The sequence below is a fragment of the Notechis scutatus genome, chromosome 2 (assembly GCF_049901735.1).
Source record: "Notechis scutatus isolate UNSWTSFEM ecotype Mainland chromosome 2, rNotScu1.2, whole genome shotgun sequence".
Lineage (NCBI taxonomy): Eukaryota > Metazoa > Chordata > Lepidosauria > Squamata > Elapidae > Notechis > Notechis scutatus.
Window position 1 is genome coordinate 256,039,787 of NC_142010.1, and position 17,557 is coordinate 256,057,343.

The 17,557-nt window shown below is 40.5% G+C and overlaps 1 protein-coding gene across 4 annotated transcripts in view; it reads right to left on the reverse strand.

The window, feature by feature from the left end:
• SMAD4 (SMAD family member 4) overlaps positions 1–13,836 on the reverse strand; it is a 31,078-nt gene extending 17,242 nt beyond the window's left edge. The window contains exons 1-2 of one of the 4 annotated variants that reach the window (XM_026666343.2): positions 13,495–13,790; positions 11,485–11,560 (exon numbers count right to left, since the gene is read on the reverse strand). The gene's annotated coding sequence lies outside the window, so the exon portion shown is untranslated. Of the gene's footprint in view, positions 1–11,484; positions 11,561–13,177; positions 13,462–13,494 lie in introns of those variants that run through there. The other 3 variants (XM_087958681.1, XM_026666342.2, XM_026666344.2) reach the window with 3 other exon arrangements.
• Between the last annotated feature and the right edge of the window lie 3,721 nt (positions 13,837–17,557).

A 17,557-nucleotide genomic window follows, 5' to 3' on the forward strand; every position in this document is an offset into this window, starting at 1 on the left:
AGAGGTTTTCTGTTGGTCCCAGGACCATATTTCTCTCTGTTACCACAGTAACATTTAAATTGATTAAAATGAATTGGATAGAGAAGTAGTCTAACTCAAACATACCTCTTTCCCACAAACATCAAGGTTGGAGGGTTGTGGGGGGGGTTTTAAATCAAATATACCGTGTTTCCCTTTCCAATTTTCTCAAAGAGCATAGATTGGAATTGAATCTTGCTAACCTTGCAGCTCCAATACAGGCAGTCTTCAACTTATGAACACAATGGAGCCCAAAATTTATGTTGTTAAGTGAGAAATTTGTTAAATGAAGTTTGCCCCATTTTACAACTTTACTAGCCACATTTGTTAAGTGAATGACTGAAGTTGTTAAATTAGTAATACTGTTAAGTGAATCTGGCTTCCCTATCGTCAGAAGGTTGCAAAAGAGGATCACATCACCCCAGGAGACTGCAACTGTCATAAATATGAACCAGTTGTCAACCATCCAAATGTAAATCTCGTGACTATAGGGATGTTGCAATGGTCATAATTGTGAAAAATGGTCATGTCACTTTTTTCAGCGCTGTTGTCACTTCAAACAGTCACTAAATAAACTGGTGTAAGTCAGGGATTACTCTAAATTGCATCTCTGAGCACAGACTTGAAAGCAAATTATGTTTTACCCATTTGTCTATAATAAGAGAAAGGGTAAACTCCCATTTGCTTCCATAAAGGTGTAAACCCTTCCCCCCTTCCCAAATTCAACCAGCCAGATCAGGACTGACAGATGATTCTTGGTCATGGCGTCAACCTCTTCATCTAGAACTGAGTTCTCCAAACTGTGAGAGGTGCCTCCCTTGGGGTTAAAAGGGAGGGGGGGTAACAAACTGGGTCCAAGAGAAGCTTGAAGAGTATTTTAGGTATATATTGCTACAATAAATCTGCCTTTCCCAAAGTTTCATTGCATTGTTTTTATTGTTCATTTTGGAGTTTGGAGTTTTAGGGCAAGTGTGTATAGGCAGTCCTTGACTTACAACAGTTCATTTAGTGACCATCTGAAGTTACAACGGCACTTTAAAAAGTGACTTATGAACATTTTTCACACTTACGACCTTTGTAGCATTCCCCCCCCCCATAGTCACGTGATTTACATTTACATGCTTAACAACTGACACATACTTATGGCGGTTGCAGTGTCCCGCAGTCATATGATCCCTTTTTGCGAACTTCTGACAAACCAAGTCAATGGGGAAACCAGACTCACTTAACAACTGCAGCGATTCACTTAACAAATGTGGCAAGGAAAGTTGTAAAATGGGCAAAACTTACTTATCATCAGAAATTTTGGGCTTCATTGTGGTCATAAATTGAGGACTACTTGTACAACAAGATTACAGTAAAGGGAGGTGGGATGGCAAAACAGTTAGGAAACCCTGATCTAGAAACAAATGCAACGCTTAGGAACATGTGGGAGGACAAGACAGACAAGTCCAGATTTGCCTAGGTAAGACAACAAGGATTATTTATCACTTTAAAATCCAAACACCAAAATGGGGAGGGGGAGAGGAGAAAATTTGTCTGGACTTGCCCAACAGGTTCTTCTCAGTTCCACTTATTGTTTTAAAAAAAAGTTTCTTAAAAGGAAGCAGATGTGAGACATCAAAGGGGAAGGGAGATCTCCTGGAAAAAAAGAACATCTGGGAAAGGGAGAAAGATTGGTAGAAAAGTATAAGCAACATGGAGACCCCCCCCCTTCCCCCCCCCCCCCCCCCCCCCCCCCCCCCCCCCCCCCCCCCCCCCACCCCCCTAAAATCCCCCCCAAACCCCAAAAAATTAAATAAATAAAAAAAAAAAAAACGCCCCGCCCCCCAAAACCACCCCCCCCCAAAACCCCCCCCCACAAAAACCCCCCTTAAAAAACCCCCCCCAAACCCAAAAACCCCAAACCCACCCAAACCCCCGCCCTTGTAAACAGCCACATGGTGAGTTAGTTTCCAGAAGAAGGAGAGGGCTAAGCAAAATGTAGGAGGAACTGTGGTAGGACTGAAGGTGAACTTCTCTGGGGCCAGAAGTGAAGGAGGGTGTGACTTAAGAGTCAAGAAAATAGTCATTGGGCAGAAAATGATGACTGTTTGATGTGGGGAGGCTCCAGATGGACAGGGCATCCGGGAATAACACAACTAATGCAAGAGAAGATGACATATTCTGAACCAGAAATCTCTAGGGCAGTGGTGGCTAACCTTTTTGGGCTCCTGCCCCAAAAATTTGTGCATGTGCTTGCACGCACGCGCTTGCGTGCCAGCACCCAGAAGGCAATGCACCCCCCCCATGCCCCCTACGCATGCATGCACAATCCCCCCACCCATCCCCCGCCGACCCCTTACCTGCACTGTGCCTCACAGGTGATTTTTGGCCGGCTTGAGGCCTTTTTCAGCCTCCCAAAGGCTCGAGGAAGGCATCTGCAAGCTTTGTAGGTCAAAGGCTAGCCCCGTTTTGTCATTTTCTGTTTTTCTGAAAATACCGGAAGTGACAAAACAGCGCTAGGTTTCGGCCTACAAAGCTTGCTAAAGCCTGCAGAAGCTTTCCTCAAGCCTTTGGGTGGTCAAAAAAGGCCTCAAACTGGCCAAAAATCAGCTGTGAGGTGCACACATGCGCAGTGGGGTAAGTTTGCCAGCAGCTTGCGTGCCGGCACAAATGGCTCTGCATGCCACCTGTGGCACGAGTGCCATAAGTTCGGCATCATGGCTCTAGGGAGTCCACAGGAGCTAACAGGAAGTGCTCTTAAAAGTTTTGAACCAAAGTTGCTATTTACAAAAGCAATAATTAGTCAGGATCACCTGGCTGGAGAAGCAAAATTTATCAGACATAATGTAATAGATTATTCTATTTTCAAGAGTGTGGTTTTGCTGTATGGATCCTGGTATTTGGAAATTGTTCTCTGCTTCAAAGAATCTGTCTCTGGCTTTTACTTTGGAAATGTATTGGCCAACTCAATTCTTGCTTATTTGATACAATCTTAATCTATGTAAGTCCAGATCCCATTTACAAGATCTGGGTCCAATCTCCACACAATTCTATGGGAGACTATTGAGATGTTGCTTGGTTTTTTTTAAATCAATATTGAAAGCTTTATTGCATCCCACTGCAATTGTTGGAGCATTTGGCTGGCAAGCTAAAATAAAGATTTACATTTTTCCTTCTTATCTGCAGTTACATTCATTCTTAAATGTAACATGGAGGTTTCTGTGTTCATCATCTCAAAAGAAGATAAGGTTCCTATTCTCTGGTTTGATACCTCAAAGCTACAGTACTGTAGAGCCAGAAAGTGTGGCTTCAGTTTGCTTTTCACTATTGTTACTACCATTATTATATGCAGTTTATAACTAAGTTGCACATGCTGTGAGAGTCCTATCACTCTTCCAAATCAGTATTAAGAAGGCTGGTCCGTGTTTCCATTCTCCAGAAAGGTGGTGACAGCAGAAGTACAAACTCAACTGTCTTGTCTTTCTTTTCTTCCTTCCAGGTTTTTTTTTTCGTTTCGTTTTTTTGTTCCCTCTCCCTCCCTCCCTCCTTCCCCCTCGACATATAGGGACTTTTTCCCTCTTTGCTAAACCGGGTGTGGGCATGGCCGGTGGTATAGTTAGAAGACACAAGGACATCCAGCAAAGTTGCACCTCTCTTTAGGTTATTCACTTTATGTGCCTCACTTCTCATCAAGAACAGCCTTCCTGGAAGTACCACAAGATAGTTGCTACCATCCTCATCCTATTTATATGTTGCCTTCCAAAAATACAACAATCCAGTCCTCCATGACAAAATAAAGCACTCCAGAGACAGAATAAAAATGGAACTGAGGGTTCTGAACAATTTAGCTGAATCCCACAACAGTTGTACAACAGAAATTCAGCAACATACCACAGGTAGTCCTCAAATTACGGCAGTTTATTTAGTGACCACTCAAATTACAACAGCACTGAAAAGTGACTTATGAAACATTTTTCACACTTATAACCATTACAGCACCTCCATGGTCATGTGATTTACATTCGGATGCTTGACAACTGGTTCATATTTATGACAGTTGGAGTGTCCCAGGATCATGTGACCTTCTTTTGCAACCTTCTGACCAGCAAAGTCAAGGGGGAATCCAGATTAACAACCGTGTTACTAATTTAATATCAGCAGTGATTCACTTAACAAATGTGGCAAGAAAAGTCGTAAAATGGGACAAAACTCACTTAACAAATTTCTCCCTTAGCGACATAAATTCTGGGATCAATTGTGGTTGTAAGTCAAGGACTACCTGTACTAACTCTAGACCAGCCAAAATGCTGGAAAAATTGCTCAAAAAGATAAAATGTATTTACCAATTGGTTTACCAGTCAACCAAGCGAAGAACATTCTATCATACATGAACATATCTTGGACCTCAGAGCACTGCTGTGCTAAAATAACAAATAACTGTGGAATTGGACTGCAGTCTTTTATCTACTGTTCACCTGAATAATTAAGAGCACAGCTGCTCTGGAAAAAAATTCTATTGCTCTGAAATGTCTCCTGTCTTTCCACAACCACCAAAGCCGTACTCTGTTGATGATCCTTTGCTCTCTTTAGCAAGGTAGAGTACACATTTTTAGGTACCAAAGCTCTGGGAGCGGGTGCAAATGAACTGTTCCTCTGAATTTATACAAGCATACATAACACAAAGCCAAGTGCATTAAATTTACTTTAAGGGACTTCTTAAAATTTAAACCTTGAAAAAACATATCTGAGAAAAGAAGCAGGTTATATATTTTCCACTAATAATGAGTACCGTAGATAGCAGCAATTGAATGATAGATGCAGCAGTAGGCAAGCAAGGAAAGGCAGGTATCAAACTAAGATAAAACTGGAAACACAGGGTTAAATTATGAAATCTGACTTTAAATTCCAAACAAACAAACAAGGCAAAAATCTGTTTCCAAGCATGCAGTGAAAGTAGCACCTATCTGCAATACTTGAAAATAGCCACACCTTTTTTTGGCATCATGCAGCTGTTGTGCAATCATAAAAAGGGAGTTATAGATAGGCACTATAGTTGCAATCCCATGTACTCTAAAACACACTTCTGTCCTTCAGTTTAAAGCACTGCATAATTTTATTTTTTTTCAAAACTTATACATAAAACATGCTTATATAAAACTATGTAGCAGTAATTAAAAGGGCACAAGAGAGGTAAACCAACCTCCAGCACACTGAACCTATTTTTAAAAACCTGTTTCAGAGCTGTTGTTGCTTTTAGGCCAGGCAGGCTCTAATCTAGGTGATAAGGGATGAAAGAGGCAGCTACCCATTTCACTCAAGGCAAACTTGCACCATGAGTTGCTTAATGTTCTTTCATCTCAAAAGCATACAAAAGAAAAGACTTATCTTGTCTAGGATCCCAATTTTCCCAGCATTGTAAAGACAGCCAGCAAGCTTCCAAGAACCAAGACAGTTAAGCTCTTTGAGCTTAAATGCTTACATTTACTGACTTAGAAGAAGCCAGCAAGCCTTTTTCCATAGTCTAACTATCCATGGCTCTGTCTCACCTTCCTTTAGCAGCCTCAAAGCTACCTTGTGATAGCAAATGTTATATTAATTCTTTCTTTTCATGTAACTTGAATCTGCTTTGTTCAATTTTCTTGGATATCCTAGATCCAAGTATTACAAAAGGGAAGCAAGTTGTTGTCATTGCTTTTCTTCACACCACACTCATGTACTTCCTTCATTATTTCCATTTTCCTTCTTTGCAATTTTAAACCGCTAATATGCGCTTCGGATCTTTCCACAGCTCCAGGTGACAGTCACAAATTGAACAATGGCACCTGCTGAGAGAAAATCTGCACATGTCTAACACTCTAGGAGAGGAAGCTTAAAAGACAGCATTTCAGTCAAGTGCTATTAAGCACAACAGACTTTCTTCCAGAAAAAGTCCATGCTCAATGGAAACATAATGTGGAAATGGCTGGAGGAAGTCACACAACCTCCAAAGAATCTAAAGACTGTAATGAATTCAGTCTTAGTGCTTAGCCTTCACTAGGCCCAAAATAATCTCATGTAGCTATCTTCTCAAAAAACCTTTCAATAATAGCATTTCATGTTTAATAAATCCTTTGCTTTCAATTTCTGAAGCTGACATATTCTGCAAAAGATACTGATTGGAAAAGATACCCGGCACTCCTTCTAGGTAAGAGTTAAATTAATGTTTAACTTTCAAGATAACTGGGAAGCTCCAAAATCATTTCTGAGAAAGCATTTAATACACTTGGTCAAATCAGAGCCACAATTAACGTATCTCTTTTGCATATGTGACTTCAGTCTGTCTCCATAAAATCCCAATCTATGCTATCAACTCAGCCATCTTTTTAACAGAAGCAACAGAATTCAAGGAATGACAGCTTTTCCAATTAAGAATACTATGCTGATGTATATTTCATTCCTCGGAATATTTCAGTCCCAAAGGGATACTTGAACAATTAAGAGACAACATTGGGAAGCATACTCTACATGCTTTAAATATCATTACAGCCTTTGCATAGCTTGCCTAATGTCTCAGTAACACTCATTTGCCAATCTTTGTCTCCATAAAAAGCAACACAGAGAGGGGCATGTTAAAGAGTCATAGGGAATTGTTAATGTGTGAATTAAAAACTCCCTCTTTCCTTAGGTTCTTCCATTTCTACTTTCTTGCCAGAGGAACTTCTAAAGAGGGAAGGACTCAACTGCAAAGCTACATCCTTCTTTAATATTCTAGCTCATTCTTTTCTTTAGACACTGGACAATCCGTTAAATTGTGGAGAAGAGAATCCAATACCTAGCAGTTTTTCTTCACAGAGAAGAATCTTTGCCAGTTACCATGATCAGTTCAGGGCAAAAGAAGAATGCTGTTTTTTTGTCTAGAAGCATGTTTTTATACTTCTTTAAGTGTTCATGTATCAGGGAAGACAGTTGCATGATTGCTTCAGTTTCCCATCATTAATCAGCATGTCTGGAGAAGATCTACATTCATTACTGCTACCCAACCCCAGGTCATCAGGATTGGAGCAGCATATAAATTCTGAAAAATAAGTAAATAACTGTACATGACTGTACCTGAAGAAAAAATTTAATATAGGAAAATGATGTATTTGATATGAGGAAACAAAAGCTAAAACAAAAGCTAAAAACACTATTCTTAATACAGACAGCACCTGATTCATGAGCCTTGCATCTCACAGTAATATTCTACTAATAAAGAATAACTGGATGTTGCAAATGGCCCTTTTACACCAATCTAAATTGCTAGAGGCAATTCAGAGTGCCAGTTGTTGCCTTTAAGACTTACATGATCTAGATCAGAGCAGGCTCATCATTTAAAATGTTGAGGTTACCAGCTGGAAAGCCAACAGCCCAAGTTCAAAACCCAAGCACGAGGGAGCGAGTTCTCATTATTTGCCCAGCTCCTGCCAACCTAGCAATTCAAAAGCATGCAAATGCAAGTAGATAAATAGGTACCACTTCGGTGGGGACCATATTTTCACGCTTGGCATATGACGACAGAAGCATTTAGATAACACATTCCTTCAGCTAAGAACTGGAGATGAGCACCTCCCCTCCAGTCAGTCATGACTGGACAGGGAAAACCTTTAATTTTTTTCAGATTCTAGACCAGCTATCTGAAGGCCACCATCTTCTGTATTCCTCCAGATTCTGTTTCTAGGAGAATGCCATTTCTTGGCCCTTCAAAGCAGCTATTTTCAAATACCACTCCCACATTTTGGAATTCCCTCCCCACCAAAATCTCATATTTACACACACACCCTTCTAAGTTTCAGTACAGCAGTTAAGATCTGGTTATTCCAACAAGGAAAGTCAAACCCGAGATTTTCAACTCTATAAAAATTAACAACATATGCTGAAAAATTAGACTGAAGATTAAATAAATATTAAGTGACAAAACAGAACCTTTAAAAATGATTTAATGGAACCAAGTGCTAACATCAATGCATTTTTCTTGCCAATAGCACTATACCATAGCTACTAAGAACATATGGCATGTATTCAGTAATCACCATCATTGACATTTGAAATCTGATGGAGAATCAATATGGAAGTATGCAGGGTGATAATATGCTTAGGAAAACTGTACCACTGGACAAATGGAAGCTATCCAAATATTTCTCAGTTAGAGGCTTTGAAAATAATACCCTAGCCTTTGATAACAACATTAGCAACTTCTGTTGGCTATCCTAGAAATAGAAGAAAGGGTTTTAGTTCAAATTAATTCATTCATTCAAAAAAAAAAAGAACCCTTTGGGAGTTAGAAAAACATGTATTTATTATGCTTAGTTAAGGATCATCCTAAAGTAATCTGTAAAGTAACTAGTCCAGAACTAATATTATCTCATCACTGAAAATGATTTTCATTACATTACAAACATTCCCTTTGAATTAGTCTATCAATAACTGTATTTATTAAAATTTCATAACAAATTAGGATTTATACGCTCCTCTTATAAATGTTCTGAGGTAATGAACAGTAGAATAAAAGCAGTTATGAATCACCATTCAAAAATAGTAGCAAGCAAAAGAAAGCAAACATAAAATATTTCTCAAAGGAAAAATCATTAGAAATGCAAATAAATAGAAATGCATTTAAATAATGCATTAGTGTATTGTCATCAGTGTGTCATATATATTGAAATAATAAATCAAAGTCAAATCAACCTAGGTTTGAACATAGCTACTTGTCAGGTTGTCTAAGAATTGTCTCTAAATATCACAAGACAACACTTTATAAAACCAAAATCATCTGTGTCTATCAGAAGTGGTATTCAGCAGGTTCTGACCAGTTCTGGAGAACCAGTAGCAGAAATTCTGAGTAGTTCGGAGAACCAGAAAATACCACCCCTGACTTGCCCCGCCCCCATCTATTCTCTGCCTCCCGAGTTCCAGCTGATTGGCTGGATCTCCTTTTGTTGCCCTGCACAGGAGAACAGAGCTGGAAAGCAGGTTAGTAAAGTGGGGAGAGAATGGGATTTTGCAGTAACCTTCCCCCTGGAGTGGGGTGGGAATGGAGATTTTACAGTATTCTTCCCCTGCCACCCCCACCAAGCCACGCCCACAGAACCACCAGTAGTAAAAAATTTGAATCCTACCACTGGTGTCTATGTATCATTGTTGTATGTTGTATGTATGTATGTATGTATGTATGTATGTATGTTGACAAAAGAGCAATGGATCAATTCATTCCATTTTAAGTGTGCAGATTTTCAAGCAGATACTACTGAATTTAATGAAGTTTATTACCCAAGAGAATCATGTAAGATTATAATCATATGCATACTAGCAAAAAAAGTCAGAGAAAAGCACTTTTGCGTAGAGAAGGTGAACATTTCTCTAAAGGCAACATTTCTTAGGTAACGGTTGCTCATACCAATTTGTTAGATCCTATCCTTTTTAAAAAATCTGTACAAAAACCCATTTAACATCTTTTCACAAATCCATCTTTGTCTTGTAAAGTTCTTTTTTTATTAGAAATAATAGAAAATTAACTGCTGCAGACTTCAGAAAATAGAGTTCGTATCACCCCCTACTCATTTCAAGAAACGTATCCTTTTTTTTTCCTTTTTTTTTTCCATAAAGCCTTTGCATGCCATTAGTCCTACATACTAGTAAAATTATTCTTCAAAACTTCCATACAACAGCAGGAAATGCTCAGTGGCTCAGCATCTCAATCTGTCTGATTATGTCCTTCCTCTTTATTACAGTATAAATATGTTCTTCTTTACCAGACATGGGCATTTTACAGCCCCCGAGGCCAGATCCGGCTCTTTGGCTGTCACTGTCCAGCCATGAGGTAAATTGGAAATTAGATATCAAATGTAATTAACAGTACACCATGCACACAATAAAACTTCATTGCTTTTGTTTTCAGGGTGGCTACTATTTTTTTCAATTTATGCATGTGTGCGTCCCTATTCTACTTTCACAAACTTATTGCTTTAGCCCTTCAAAAAGTTCCAGTTTTTCATGTGGCCCCTTGAGAAAATTAATTGCCTACCCCTGCTCTACAGTTTTAAAAAAAGAACTTTAATTAGTATAGAAATGCTATCCTATTTTACATTTGGTAACACACCAATTTACAAGAACTGTAATAAGAACATCATTACAATAAGGAAAAGCCTAGTTAACAAGCCAAAGGCCTGAAAAACATGTGCCACAACAAGGAAGAAACTAATTAAAAGTTACTATATCAAAAGTTACTTTATCTCTGTAGGCAGTAAAATAGTGTAAAGAGGGAATAGTTAAAAGAGGGACTAAGGAATCTATGGCCTATCAAGTATTCCACAATAACAATTCCAACCTTGACTCCTGGCCATGTTGCTGGGGCCTCACAGGAATTGGGAGTCCATTAACATCCAAAGGGGACACATGTTCTCACTAAATCATCAGATGTATTATATATTGTTATTTCCAATGGCAACTTCCTCTCTATCAAGGAGCAAGACTCTCATAAAGAGAATGCAGATATAGACATGAATTATGGGATTAAAAAGTAACATTTCAGACTATAAAACTGATCATTAGATGGACGCCAAATCCAGCTGCAAGAAAATAACAAACCTAAGTAATGCATTTTTCTTTGCCCATTATTTGGATTTTTAATCAAATCTTTAATCAAATTATTGTCAAAAAGAAATTCAAGTAAGACAGTCAAAAGGAAAAACAAAACAAATAATCATTTATAATTATCTTTGTGTGAAAATGCAAGGTGTTAGCATTAAAAGGGATAAAAACACTGCATGTAAACAGAAAGATTAATGTTTAAAAATGGTTTCAGAAGAATACAAGTATTTCAATTATTACAGAACAAAGAATAAACTAGCACCTGAGGATCAGCCCCATTAAATTCAATGGGATTTACTTCTGAGTAAGGCTATTCACAAGATACATCAACCATAAAGCAGCACGTTAACCAAATTTATTGTGCGATCTCAGCCAGTTAAGTATGTTGTACAAACTCAGAAAACTGGGTTAAGTTTACCATAACCATGTACATACTTATATGCTGACTAATCATAATGCCACAGAATTATAATATATAACATATACCTTAATGTGATAAGCACATGACAAATTATAAATGTTGTCAGGAAATAACTCTTGCAATGAGATCTCATTATTCTTGTCTTGTAGGAAAAGTTATTTTAAATAGAATGGAAACTGGATGGCTAATCTGAAGAACAGTAGGAATGTATTTATAACGCACAACTGTTTACAAAAGAAACTGAGTCTCACAGATGTCGCTCAACTGAAGACATGTGACATTAAAAGAATCACATCTAAATATGACGCAGTTATCAGAGTTTAACAGTACTGAAATAACATGGGTGAAGGATTGATTGCAAGAGGTTTAAACAGGTTTTTTTTTGGGGGGGGGGAAGGGGTTATTAACAGGCAGAATATTATTGTAAATCCTTACTAAATTAATTGAGAACTTACCTAAATTTGCCCATGTAGATTGTTGGAAATTCTTATCAAGCTGTACCACTCAGAAACAAATTTTGCCACTGCTCTTCTGAAACAGAGAGGAATCTAAACTTTTCTAATTGTTGTTGAGCTTCATCTAGAAAAGCAATGTCCTCTAATAACAATGGATATTTCCCTTTTGTTTTCCCACCTTTCCAGCACTGCAGTGTTCTCTAACCTTCTAGACTAGAGCAATACAGGAGGGGGGGGGGGGAGCCACATATATTCTATCATCAGAAGGCCAGCATTAGACAGAATGAGGGTGTGCAAAAAATTAAAATGATTTTAGGTCAAAGAACTGATTTCAAGATTGATTCTTTTCCCTTAGGTCCAGATTAGGTTTTTCTTGCCATAGGCACAAGGAAGTTTTATGCTTGAGACATCTTCTGGAGAGTCAGAATCATCTATTTCAGTTTCTAATCTGCTATTTTAAAGTTTCAAGAATTTTAATGTCGAGGGGATCATTTACGTATTTCTCTACCCTCAAGGAAGACCAGACATCCCCAAATACTGGGAAGATTTCTGAACTGGCTAACAGCTAATATTTATCTGCTAATTTGGTATTCATATCCAATATCAGTTTTCATTTCAATATTTTTCAACAGTATATAAAATGAAAACAAGTGGTATAGAAAGAACCGAGCCACAGAAACAAATCTACTACGATCAAATTCCTTACTCTGTAACAACGCCAACAAAGTAATCGATTCTAGTAACAAAGATAAAAATCTTACATTTTCACAGAATATATATATTCAGGAAATACTATCCTCGAAAGCAGGGGATTTATTTCCCTCCCAGGGGTACATGAAAACAGATGCTTTTTACCCCTTCTGTATTGGAAATATTACGCAACTATTCACCACTATCATATATTAGCATATATTTACCACTAGCACATATTTAGCGACAACTTTCAATCCAGCACCTATTATAAAGCCCAGCCGCCGCCGAATTACTGTATTCCGATATTTTCCTTCCTCTGGAAAAACAGACACGAAGTTTGCACTCGATTCCGTATGACTTTTGCTGAGGCAGATAGATCTCACTCACGCGAATTTCCCCTTCCACCTCCCCAAAAAGTCCTGCGAGGGAATAATTTAAAAAAAACAAACCAAAAAGGCAGAAGGAGATTGGGAACCGACTCGGCCGGAGGGGCCAATTCCCAATTCACCAGGGGATTCATCCCCCGCCCACCCACCCCCAAAAAGCCTTTTTGAGTCGATCAGGAAAAGTGTCGTTGACAGAAACAAAGTAAACAGTAGAAAAAAATCTACCACCACGAACAGGAGTAACGACACCCACCCCCCCAAAAAACAACTTCTCCGGATTTGACAAAAGCCGTCCCGGCTCCATCAATAATTCCCTTGGTGGCAATACATTTATTTTTATTTTGTTTTTTTATTTATTTTCCTTTTTGCCTGGTGATACACCCCCCGCCGCCCACGACTTTTGCTGCAAGCAGCAAACGAAGCGCAGCTGCAGCCCCGACAAAAAGGGCTACAGCTCCATTTTAGAAGCGGGATCCAGGCAGGCAGGCAGGCAGGCCGTAAATGCGAGACACCCTGGTCTTCTCGCACTTGCGGGACAGGCGAAGAGGGCGCTTCCCAGGCCGAGGGAGGGAAGAAGGGCTGCGGGGGCTTGGCCTGCACTCCGGGCAACTTACTTCCCAGCAAACATGCCCCCGTTGGAGTCTCCCCCGGAGGAGGAGGAGGAGGAAGCGAGCCAGGCTCTTTGTTCTTCACGCTTCCCACAGACCCAACGCGGCTGCCGCAGCCTCCCCCACCCCCCCCAGCTTATGCGCCGCGACGCTTCCCTCTCCTGTCAGCAGGCTGGGAACGATGGGCGTTGCAGTCCCCGCCGCCCTGTGAGGAGGAGGAGGCTGGGCTACACCGCCCGGAGAAGGAGAGAGAGGGACCCAAAGGCGAAGGAGGGGGGGGAAGGCAGCCCTCCGGAAAGAAAGCGAGGCGGAAGGGGCGTTACCTGGGCCTCAGTCGGGACCCCGCCGGGGGTTGCGCCGTCGCCGCGGCCGGCCTGCGAGGGGGCCTCACCGCCCCCCTCCCCTTCTTCTTCCGCCTCCGTTGCCGCCGCTCTTCTCCTCGCTCCGCCTTCTCCGAGAGAGAGGGAGAGGGAGGAGGGGAGGGGCGGCGCGGCTCCCTCACGGCGCGCGCGCGCGCGCGCAAACGGGCTCCAGGTGCGAGGGACGTTCCGAGCGACGACGATGGCAACCGCCGCCTGCGTCGTTTGTCGTCGTGTTGTTGTTGCTGCTGCCGCAGACGCGTCCAGTCAGGCCCCACCGCGCATGCGCCACATCCGGGTTTTTTTTTCCCCCTCACCTTCTTTCCTCCCCCGCCTTCTCTCTCTCTCTCTCTCTCTCTAGTGCTCGTTCTCTGTTCTCCAATGGGCTCCGCAACCCTTATCTCCCCCAGCCGAGCGAGCGCGGTGCGCATGATCACACTCGTCCCGTGACCCGCTGGAAGATTTCCCTGGAGAACGACGCGGGAGGGCGCGGCTGTGAACTTTGGGAAAAGCTTTCTTGGGGAGGGCGGCGGGCGGGAGAGAGAGAGAGAGAGAGAGACGGGACGGGTGTGTTTTCTTAGTTTCGTAGTTGCCGACCGCCCTCAAAGAGAACGGGAAGGGTTTAGGGCAGACTTGGCTTGCTTTCTTGCGGTGCTGTTTAACAGATTAACAGTTGGAAGGGACCTTGTTAGGTCATCTAGTCCAACCTTTCTCCCAAACAGGAGGCCCTACACCATTTCTGACAGATGGCAGTCCAGTCTCTTCTTAAAAGCTCCCACAACTTCTGAAGGCAACTTCTGTTCCATGGGTTGATTGTTCTGTCAGAAAATTTATCCTATCCCTAAAGCACAAATTGAGTGTGGGGGGATTCTGGGAGTTGAAGTCCAGATATTTTTAAAATGTTAAAGATTAAAAAAAACCACTGCTCTGTTCAAAAACCTTTGGGGACTTAAAGCAAAAAGCATCTTCCCGTCCTTCAAGCTTTTTGAAACTGTAAGATACCCAGGAATAAGCAAACGTTATCTGCTCACGTACAGTGCCAAGTAGTCCTCAACTTACAAGCACAATTGAGCCCAAAATTTATGTTACTAGGTGAGAAATTCGTTAAGTGAATTTTGCCCCATGACTTTTCCTGCCATATTTGTTAAGTGAATCACTGTAGTTGTTCAATTAGTAACACAGTTAAGTGAAACTGGCTTCCCCATTGAATTTGCTTGTCAGAAAGTTGCAAAAGAGGATCACATGACCCCAGGACACTGCAACCGTCATAAATGTGAATCAGTTGCCAAGCATCTGAATGTAAATCACGTGACCATGGGGATGCTGCAACGGTCATAAGTGTGAAAAATGGTCATAAGTCCATTGTAACTTCGAATGGTCACTAAGTGACTTGTAAGTTATTTTACTACAAGTGCACTCGGATTTCTCATCTTCTGTATTGTAGCTTTGCTGTTTGTTTGCTCTCATGTAAGAATAAGAAAATTAAAAGCAAACCATGAAAAGGATAAAAGCAATTTAATATGCATTTACTATTCATTAAATACGTGCGCCGCTTATTTTTCTTATTTATTTTTTCTTATTTTTCTCAATTTTTTCCTCATCCTTGTCTGGATGCCTCCTGTAAAAAGACTAAAAATTCAAGGGAGGCAAAATCCCTCTGGCTTTTTCTCCTGCCCCGTTTCAACTGATTTCCAAACCAATTAAAAGGCAGATGAAAAATGCCTGTGACAATTTTTTGGATTTCAGAGTTTAGAATGCTCAGAGGAAAATCCAAAAACTGGTCCTCCAACATCTGTATCAAAATGGATGAGTGTTTAGCTCATATTGTTAAGGAGAAAAGACAGAGCTCCCATGATTATTACAATAAATTTTATTTGGCTCCCAGCATGGAACAAGAGGAAAACTTCGATAAACTCAGTTTGTTCTACTTCAAAAGGGGAGATGGGACCTACAGGTAGCCATGACAATTGAATGCAAAATTTCCATCACTAAGCAAAACAGTTGCTAAGTGAGTTTTACTCCATTTTATGCCCTTATTAAATGAATCACTGTAGTTGTTTAGTAAATAACACAGTTGTTAAGTGGCTTCCCCATTGATTTTGTCTGTCAGGTCACAAAAGATCATTTCATGACTCCAAGATATGCAACCATCATAAATGAGCCAGTTGCCAAGACTCTGAATTTTGATCATGCGACTGTGGGGATGCCGAAATGGTTATAAGTGTGAAAAATGGTCATGTCACTTGTCACAGTGCCATTGTTAACTTTGAATGGTCACTAAATGAGTGGTTTTAAGTCCAGGAATACCTGGACTTAGAATCCATCCAAATCATGCTCCATTTATATGGGAAAGACTCAACCTTTGTACCTTTTGTGTCTGCATAGTATAAAACCAGATCAAGGGTATTTGAGTGAAGGTGGGACCACAACAGTGTAGAGGCGCTTTTAACTCCTGGATGCCCTTGGATGGAAAAATAAAAAAGGCAAGAACAGGTTTTTCTAAAAGAGGATAAACCACGTCACAATGTCTCTCGATTCCTCAAAGTTCTTTTGCTGTGCCAGTAAATGAACTGCAATGCCCCAGGGAGTGAAAACATCTACCCTTAATGACTAATACTACTCTTCTTACCACACACACACATAAAAAGCACACAAAAACTGCTTACCAAAGCATTTCAAAACCACAATTGGTTCTCGGTAGCGTTTATTTCTGAAATTAGTTAAGTTGCCACATCTGAATTGCATCAACTAACCCAAGTTATGTAATCTCCGAGCAAATCCAGACTCCTTGGAGTTGGCCCCATCTGTATTCTATGTCTGGAGTCTAGAGCTTTTTTTTGTGATTTAAGAAGTTTGTCATCTATTTTATTTATTTTCTTGTGTGTATTTCGTATTTTCAGCAAAAATGTTCTGCATATATCACACTTCCAGAAAATGCTGATTGTTCAAATTCAGTCACAGAGATTATTATTATTATTTTTTGAAAAATCAAAGGGACTCCAAATTTGGCCACTTTAAGACTTGTGGGCTTCAACTCCTACCCTGCTTCTCCAAAAATACAACCTACCCTGAAAGTAAGTCCTAGCTTGATTTTTATATGTGTGCCCAATATAAGCCCTACCACCCCCCCAAATAAGCCCTAATTAAGATCCAGCCTACTCCAGAGTGAACAGGTAAAAATTAAGCTAGGATAGGGATGAGGGCAGAAGCTGCCCTACTACTTACCTTTGGACAGTTGTCGCCAGGCCTCACACACCCCAACACCTGCCTTGCCGGCCCATTTCTTCTGCAGTCCACAAGTTTTACCATTGCCAAGTTTAGCACACTCTTATGCTCTCTGCATTAAGATGACAAACTCTCCCAACCAAATAAGTGTATGTTTCCTCAAAGCATGTTCTCTACCCCAACTTCAATTATTCCCATGTATAGGCAATCCTCGACTTACAACAGTTCATTTAATGACCGTTTGAAATTATGACAGCATTGAAAAATGAGAATTATGACCATTTTTCAGAGTTATGACCTCTGCAGCATTCCCATAATCATGTGATTAAAATTCAGATGGTTGCTTATAACTCAATAAAAATGTTAAACCAAAAAAAAAATCCTTCATTTCTCTTGCCCCTATTCCTCCCCGGTTTCCCTATTTACTTTTATATTTTGAATCTTATAGTATTTTATAACTCAATAAAATTATTAAACCCGAACATTCAGATGGTTGGCTGTTAATTCCTATTTACGACAGCTGCTGTGTCCTGAGGGTCATACGATCCCCTTTTGCGACCTACTGACAAGCAAAAGTCAATGGGGAAGCCACATTCGCTTAACAACCGGGTTACTCACTTATCAACCGCAGTGCTTTGCTTAACAACGGTGGCAGAAAAGATTGTAAAGTGGGGCAAAGCTCAGTTATCCGATGTTTCACTTAGCAACAGAAATGTTGGGCTCAATTGCGGTCGTAAGGCGAGGACTACCTGTATTCCTAAACGTTTAAAAAAACTGCAGCCTTCATTCACGAAGGCCCTCA